Source organism: Scomber scombrus, chromosome 4 (genome assembly GCF_963691925.1).
Source record: "Scomber scombrus chromosome 4, fScoSco1.1, whole genome shotgun sequence".
Lineage (NCBI taxonomy): Eukaryota > Metazoa > Chordata > Actinopteri > Scombriformes > Scombridae > Scomber > Scomber scombrus.
In genome coordinates, this window is record NC_084973.1 from 17709213 (window position 1) to 17716850 (window position 7638).

Genomic DNA, 7638 nt, shown 5'->3' on the forward strand with positions numbered 1-7638 from the left:
AGAGGAAGAGAAATAGAGAAAGATAGAGAGAAAGAGAAAAGGGAGAAAGAGAGAAAGACAGAGAGAGAGAGAGAGAGAGAGAGAGAGAGACAGAGAGATAGAGAGAGAGAGATGACGAGAGAGAGAGGAGAGGGAGAGAGAGAGAGAGAGAGAGAGAGAGAGTGAGAGAGATGAGAGAGAGAGAGAGAGAGAGAGGGAGAGGGGGGGGGGGGGCAAAAAAGGGGGAGTTTACTTCACTTGCCTAGTAGGGAGGGCTGACCCGCTCACACACAGGGAGAAAGGACATGGGTGGATGGGTGGAAAGAGAGCGGGGGCGAGGGAGGGAGCAGACAGGAGCAAGATGGGGTTTAGTAAAAAAGTAGGAGGAGGGTGAGGAGGATATTGAAAACAAGCAGTGGGATCAGTGGGATTCTGTGCCTTTAACAGCTTACAGGGATAACTGTTTCCACTTTTCATTTTGTGCATGAATTCTTTGAAGAAGGTGAAAGTGGAATGAACAAGTAAAGCTGTACATAGGCTATAACGGACGAGGTTTGAGCAGTGGTACCAGTGAACAATTGATGACCCCCCCCCCGAAAAGAAAATTAACAGAAAATCCAAAAGACCAAAAAACAAGATTTATTTAAACATTATATTCAGACATTCAGCCAGTACATGAATGTGAATCAAAATATACTGACAGCTCGTATTCAGAGTCAGCTAACAGTGTGACCACTTAGTGGCAAATTAATTAAGAACAAGAGCCTCCTTCAAGTGTTTTAAAAGTGAGAGGATTTCAATTGTTTGTTTTGAAACGTGAGAAGGCTAAATCTGCTGTGCACTTACATGCCCCTTGTGATTTTGAGTTCAAATTTAGTCTGAGGCCATGACAAAAAAAGTCAAAACTGTACCAAATAGTCCAGTCTTTGTCAGGATTACCACTCCACAGTATCTTTTTTTCAGTTTTTCAGATTTGTTTTAAGACTAGAGATAATGGTATTTTGAGGAAAATACTACAAAATAATTTGAAAATAATAACCCTGGTTTCCAGAAAACCCACTTAAAACACCTCTCCATACAGCAGTGTGTTGTTAATAAATCAGGTAGCTGGGAAAGACACTTTAAAGGAGCAGTTAGAGATTACATCATCCCTGCCTGGAGCTTTTTTTTGCTAATAAATAAATGGGTTGAGACACTCTAATAGGCCATTTCCTTTTCAGAGCTATCCTCTTTCCTGTAGACATTTACTATAGACAAAATTCAGTGTGTGTGTGCGTGTGCTGAGAACACTATGCTTTTAACAAAAAGGATTACAGACCTGAAAGAGCACAAAATGGAGAGCTATTTTTCCCCACAACAAAACACTGATTGCTAAGTTGATGTTAAATTGAAAGGGGCAAACTCTTTTTGTTTTCATGTTAATCCTTCTGGTTTGTAGCCGCCGCTGTTCTTTGCACTTCTTTTCTTTCTCACACTCGTTCACGTTGTTCATTAGTGACAAACAATGGGCAGCCTGGCTCCCTCTCTCCTCAATGAGAGGAAAAATCACTTCATAAATAAACAGTCCGTTCCTATTCATCTTCTGTCTCCCCTCATTACGCCCTCTCTGAAGATCTTTTCCCACATGAACTTTAATGTACACTATCCAGTGCTCCTGTCAATTCTGTGTCATGTGGAAACAAGACCTTCAGGGTTGCTTTTACAGTACTTTGTCAGCTCAGGACTTTGTGATATTTTCCTCAAAATCTTCAGCATTCAAAGGTTTAGACATCCTTATGCATGATATTATATGTAGCCGCCAAGGGAACATTATTTAGCATGCCAAAGTTGGCTGCCAACATTGGTTGGCATGAAAGTTAATTAATGACTATCAAGCATTGCATACTTTCGGGGGTATTGTGGTGATGCCTAATGTGTTCACAAAACTCATTTCATTGTGTATATATATGTAAAAAAAAGTTTTAAAATCTATCATTTATGCACTTTTTCTTAACTTCAGATGTTTCTGTGGTGTCCTTATTTTACAACTTCCAAATGTTCTCAAGCTGTGCTGCCCCTCTACTGAGTAGCAAAGCACCAAATGCAGTCAAAATGTTGCAAAAATGGCAGCAAAATTACGTCTGTTTGGGAGACCTTCAGTGCATCTGCATGTATGATAAAAATAATAAAATGACAAGAATTTTTTTGTTGTTTCTTCACTTACTTTTTCTCTGCCCTCCTAGATCACACTCTGCGATCTCTTTCATTCCTGTATCTCTTTTCTTTTTCTTTTTTTTGTAACTCCGAAACTAACTGCCCTCCCCCTTCACCCTTGTCTTTCTCTCCTCCACTCCTTTTCCCACTCCCCTCCTCCAGTGAACCAGAATGTCATTTCAAGCATGTCTAACCACGGGAAGCCTTTTAAAAACGGTGACAGCATTTGCCCTCAATCCCCACTAGCTGTGAAGCCGTGTGTGTCTGTGTGTGTGTGTGTGTGTGTGTGTGTGTGTGTGTGTGTGTGTGTGTGTGTGTGTGTGTGTGTGTGTGTGCGTGCGTGCGTGCGTGTGCGTGTGTGTGAGTGCTATGACTGTCTTTTGTAATTTGTTGGAGAACAGGATATCATATACACATTAAAGAAGTATGACCCCTTTAAAAACTTTAAGGTATTGTAGGCCGATGCCACAATCACACAGACACACACAGACACACCTACATAGTGTCACCCTCATGCTGGGTCTATGATGAATGGCTAAGAATGTCACAAGCGAAGGATGAGCAGTAAAACTGAAAGAGACAGAGGAGCAAAGAAAAACTGCTGACAAGAAAAACAATAGGACAGATCAGAGAGGAATGATGGTTGTCTGTGGTCCTTTGAGGGAAAGATTTTTGAAGAATTGAAATAATAAATGGAAGATGGTGACCTTTAGGGGAGAAAGGAAGGCTTTTAAAAGGAATGGAAATGCAGATAGGAGTAGGAAGACAGGATGATGGACAATGAAATCAGAAAAGACAGCCAGAGACTTAACTTCCAGCAAATTATTACTTAAAGTGAATAATAAAGCTACTCATACATTTGAATCTAAAAAAGATGGCACTGTTTTTCTTCTCACTGCCTCTGTTTTTCATATGCTAATGGTATTCAAGCTCACTTTGCACATTCGGATGTCCCCAGTGCAGGGAGTCAATATGCTCTATTCACCATTCACTCTCTCATCATTTTTGACAGACTGTCATAACAAAGCAACTTCACATGTCACCAGGTTTCAGTGTCAACACTTTAAAGCAAGTGCAGTTTGCTTCAAGAGGAATTTGTCAATAGTGTGAAAATTCAAAAAAATATAGTACTTACATTCTGATCTCTGATATCAGAATACAGTTATTATGTATTGTTACGCTCACTAAACATAGTTGTCTCCAGTGAAAATTGTATTCCTTCAAATTAGGAGATTTTGAGTTTTTTCTTTTCTTTTCTTTTAAAAATGGAAGGATTAAGTGTAAATGTTCATACTAATTAAGCAAAATTAACTATTTAAAACACAATAGGATTATCTGAAAATGCACTGACACAAACTCAAATGTTGAAGTTTTGGAGATGGAGACAGCAATGCTTTGCTCTAACACATGGGTTAGGGTTAGGGTAAAGACAATTTTTCCTGCTGTCACATAAAACTGCTGTTCTTCCAAAAATCAGCTATTCTAGGAGTGACAAATAACAAGCACACTCTTGGACCATTGTGTTTTGGGGAAATCAAACAGCAGCTCTTTGCAGTTGACATTCCCAAAAAACATAATGGACTTGGCATACTTGTGGCTTCACGTACAGACATATTTGTTATTCAAATACATCGCCTTCGCTTAGGGATTTCCATCTGTGCCAAATGGGATTTAAAGACCACCTTACCTTTTCCTGGTTCACTTTTAGAAGCATTTATCCCTTTATTTGATGTGTGAACTGCCTAACAGACAGGGGATTAAGTCCATTTTAGAGAAACACCTCTGTGGCACAGCACATCTGCTAATCTCCACCCATTCACTTCAGCATGTCTTTAAACTAACAAGCAGTTTAACATAATCTGCTTTAAGCCTTTCCATTCACTCCTATTCACTGGTGCATTTACATAGCAATCCTTTCTGCCTGAATGGTCCGTGGAGAGCGAGAGATACAGAGAGAGAGAGAGAGAGAGAGAGAGAGAGAGAGAGAGAGAGAGAGAGAGAGAGAGAGAGAGAGAGAGAATGAGTGGAGATGGAAGTTGGGATTGTAGATGTGGGAGCGTGTAAATGGAAAGTGAAAAAAATAGTAACAGGAATAGTTCTTCCTCTTCCTATTACAGTGCATTTGTACTCAACCCCAGGGAGACACATGCAAAGGGAAAGCAAGACAGTGTTGTTTTGTTTTGATCCAGAATTAAGCTTCATATAAGCCCAAAAACCTAAAATATATTTTGTTGAAAAAGACTACAGAAATCAGTTTTGTTCTGCAAAATAGACATAATGGAAAAATAGGCGAAAGTTTGAAGTAGTTGAAATAAAAGATTTATGGATGGAGTGTAAGAGGTGCATGGAAAACTGGTCCATGAGGAATGTGTAAGAGGTGGAGTAGAGGAGGTAAACAGCATGATGATGAAGGATGGAGTAAAAGGACTGCGTATGAGTTTCACACTTTTTCACATGACTGAGGCCAACTGAAATTCTCCCACTACTTACACAGTCACACAAACACCCACCAAATCTCAACCCAGGGAATTTGGTGAGAAAAATGAGGAAATGAGGGATAACACAGAGTGATGAGAGGCGTGATGATGAAGTGGTGACAGAGAAGAAGTCTCTCAGGTCCACCTCTGACCTCATCACTGATTTGTTCTCGATTGACCTTTCACCTTTAGAGAAAAACCCCATCTGCACCACTGCTAGAGAATTTCTTTCTCTCAGATAGGCAGGATGAAAGTCAAAAGTGAAAACAGGAGTCAAACGTTGGAACATAAGTCATGAGGGAAGGAAGAAAGAAACTAATTGTTAAAGTTAGGAAACACTCAATATCTGTCCTCTCTCTTTTTGTTTGTAAAAACACTAATTCTGGTTGTCGAACTGCATCTGTGTCAAAGCACAAGTATACAAGACTGTGTGATGTCTTGGATTTGTTTTAGAGCTGCAACAATTAGTCAGTTAATCCATTGGTCAAACAATAAAAATGATTTACTATTACTATTTTGCGTCTATTTTGATAATCAATTACTCGTTTTAGTGATATTTTAAAAAAAAAGTGGAACATTCTAAGCTTTGCTTTCATGTGTCATGTATGATAATAAACTGTATATCTTTGGGTTTTGGAAAAAGCAGAGCATTTGAATACATCTCCATGAACTGTATGAAATTGTAATACACATTTTTCACTATTATACTAGTAAGCAGAGGATGTACAAAAAAGGTTTTAAAAAAGGCAGTGGGGGTACAGTTTCACTCAAAAATAACAGTGCGTCATTCTCTGAGTAGGATAACATACATACACCTCTGCGGCTATGACAAAATGATCAAATGACTTAAAACTCAATATCCAAACAGATGGAGTTGTGCAGTTTGTACAGCATCTATTTGAAATTCAAAAGCTTACAAGCAAACTATAGAAACACACATATATGGCTTTCAAGGTCTCCTAAACTCTAATAACACAACTCACCAAAAAAAAAAAAAACTTTCCTTTTCCTCTTTTTCTGTCTCTTCCTTTTTTCTGTGTCGCTGAAAAAACACACATATATGCCAACATATACAATCACATACACACACCATCATAAAGAAGGGTCTTCTTTAAAGCATGCATTACAGTGAAAACCTTACTTAGACAATGAAACATGAACTATCATTTAAAGTTATTGTAAATAGTATCACACACACACACGCACACACACACACACACACACACACACACACACACACACACACACACACACACACACACACACACACACACACACACACACACACACACGCAGGTAAGTGTCAAACCATTTAAACTTAATGAAGGCCTAATGACAGACTGGGAATGGCTTTTACAGCTTGTTATTGTCATTGTGAAACCACTCACTGTATCACTTTACAACCACCATAAACTCACTGGCAGGGATAGGTGTGGTTAGGGTGAGGTACAACAAAACTGAGAATGAGTATCAGAAATCCACCTCTGTAATCATGATATCATAAACATTTCAATTACTCTTAATTGCTTTACAGTAGATCTGAAATGAATGAGTAAGTTTTCCCTCAAGCTATCTGGAAAATGCAATGTTTGCTATAGGATTTCAATGGAACTGATATCCTGTTACTTTGCTGGAAGGCTCATAGAGGATGACATAGAACCACAAATTAAAGGCTCAAATTTTCTGTCGAGTACTTGTTGTGTCATAAACAAATTCTGAGGTATAACAAAAGGAGTCAGTTTGTCAGATTTGTGGCTGCATGTTAGGAATTGTTTTATAAAGGAGAAGTTACTATATGCACATTCCTTTAAGGGTAGAAGAAGCCAAGCCAATTCAGCCTTCTGTGAAGAAAAGGGGATTGGGTTGTTAAAAAAAGGACTGATTGGCCAAAAGGGTGGAATGTAAAAAATGTCCCATGAAGGTAACAGAATAGTACACAGAAGACAGAAGAGTCGTGATGCTGCCATTTCCTGAGTGGGAGCTGAACGAGAGAGAGAGAAATAAAGAGAGAGAGAGAGAGAGAGAGATGTCCCACCTGCTCTGTGGGATTTTTGCCTGCCTACTTTTCTGATTCATAAATCTGCAACAGCTTAGCGAATAACTGAGGATCACGATCTGTAGCCACCCACTGTAATTTCTTGTTCCCCACCTGTTTGTCCATCTGTCACATACACAAAATGCACTGACTGAAGTTTGCTGTAACTTTGAGGAATGGTGTTTATCTGGTTGTGTGTCATGCGCAATATCTTGAACACTGCTGTTTGAATTGCTTCAGGGAACTTTGCACCTCCGTGCTTAATTTTGGCATTTTGGATACTGCAGTGAAGGAGCTATTGAGTACCCTACAGCATTTGTTTACATGTTACTAACCATAAGAGGCTACAGACTGTATCATTATTACAGTCTGTGTAGGCAACATTACAAATTCATTAATACATTTTACCCATGAATGTGGTAAAAGTAAAAAAAAAAGAAAAAGAAAACAACTTGTTAATGTCAATTTAAAGTCAACACAAACATTTCAGGGGCTGAAAAATAGTATGGATTGCTTTCAAACAATGGGGAAGCAAAAAAAGTGAAGCTTAAGATTTCTGAACCGAACAACAGCAAAAAGTTCAACAGGAGTTCAATGAGCTGCGGAGGAGGCACATGCCTGTCATGAGGTAAAATAATTGCAAGAGTCCAGTGTTGTTTTTGTCGAGCTGTCACAGCGACAGTTTGGGGTAACAGCCTTGTAGAGACAGCCAAGCAGAAGCTTAATGTCAGCTACTGTATAGAATGAAGGGATAACTGTGTGTTTAGATGTACATCAAGCTGTTTGTGTTTATTTCACATGGCCTATATTTTTTCTAACACATGCCTTGATGCCATAGGACAGATTTACAAGCATGGGGCCCTGGTCATTTTAATTAATCATTTTAAACTAACTCAGTTTGTCCCAGTATAGGTGAGGAGGACCACCTTAAGTGGGAGCTTATGCTAATAAAAG